The sequence below is a fragment of the Rhagoletis zephyria genome, unplaced genomic scaffold (genome assembly GCF_001687245.7).
Source record: "Rhagoletis zephyria isolate East Lansing unplaced genomic scaffold, Rhagoletis_zephyria_1.1 Rzeph_scaffold_05001, whole genome shotgun sequence".
NCBI lineage: Eukaryota > Metazoa > Arthropoda > Insecta > Diptera > Tephritidae > Rhagoletis > Rhagoletis zephyria.
The window spans coordinates 39,782-41,410 of record NW_016162084.1 but is presented as its reverse complement, the minus strand read 5'-3'; positions in this window follow the sequence as shown (position 1 = coordinate 41,410).

The following is a 1,629-nucleotide window of genomic DNA, read 5'->3' as shown; positions in this document are numbered from 1 at the left end:
GCCATGTAACTCCAAATGTGTAACCCTACCTTTCACAATTTTCAAAATTTACAGGTTTATCGCGTATAGTTTTTGAGCATTTCACTTTAAAAACTTTTTAAATATATATTGTATTCTACAAACAATTACGAATAATTTGATGCCTTAGTAATATTTAGATGTGCTTTCAGAATATCCCAACTTTTAATCCAGTATAGCAGTACTTGAAATTTTGCTTAACTTTTACCTATTTTTTAAATAAATCCATCAGTTTTGAAGTTATTTTACTAAAATTTTGCACGTGACCGTTTTTTAATATTCCTTATATGACATTAACTATTCCATAAAATCATCGAAATCGGTTCACTATAAAATGTAGCTGCCATACAACTGGTTGTTAAAAGACATTGTTTTGCGTTATAACTCCCCCAGTTAAGCAGGTAAGAAATTGAGTACTATTTTTATTCATCATGAATATGTTAACTTTGTCTTTATGATGAAGATAAGAGGCCAAACCAAATATCTGAATAATCAGTTGTATAGAAACTATTTGTTAAAGTGAGCCTATTTCGATGACTTTCAGAATTAGTTAAGGAAATATTAAAAAAATAGCCACGTGCAAAATTTTAATAAAATAACTTAAAACTGAGCGAGTTATTTATAAAATAGTTAAGATTTAACCAAATTTTCAAGTACCGTTATCTCGAAAACCGGAGCCAATCTGGTAAAACGGGGGATGGCATTGCATTTATCACGTCCCAATTAAGTGAGTTCAACTTTCAAAATCTTTGCTAAAATTTTCAATTTGCACAGCGTAATTTGAACTCAACTTATTTTTCTGTTTTTCTATTTCAGCGCTCTGCGTAAATGCTGCGCTCTGCCTTACTTTTGAAGCACTTGATGAAAATGAATTAGACTTAAATTTATCGATTTATTAAGAGCTTACGAATAGAATCATATATAAAACATAGGTGTGCCCACAAATAAAAAAAACGACTTTTTTGAAAGCGTACCTGTTTTTTTAGATTTGCCTATATCGTTAGCTCAACCCTGGAATGGTTTGCTGCTTCGAACGATGCAAAATAGTAAATTTATGAGCGCAATAAAAACCAGACATAATAAATTTTAAAATGTTCATATTATGAACGTAAATTTTTTAATTTTTTCTTGAAACTTTCACATCGGCTTGCAAATAAGCATAGCCTCCTTAAGTTCTTATCTCATCTCATTTCCAAGTCAAGCTTTATAAAAAGTCGGTATACATAAAATCCGTAAATAATCCGTAGTAAAACTAATAGCATTTTAAAAGCAATGCTCACGCAGTGAATTCGGCACAGTCTTCAATAAAAACTTTTTTCCAAAGAAAATCGCGGCTAAAGAACTTAAATGTTTACTCTGCGTTTTTGGTAATATGTATGTACATATGTATGTATGTATACAGAGTAGCAGAATTGTTAGATGTAGGCCTTTTATATTACGGTAACGATACGTATATAAGACTGTCACCCCTATTGCGAGTGTCGACTGGCAGTAGAATAGAAATTTGTCGATCGAGTCGATCATCTTTTATTTTGCTATTGTGTAACTTGATCGATAAAAATTTGTACTATTGTGAATGGTTGACAGAATTGTAAACAGCTGTTTGTTTGT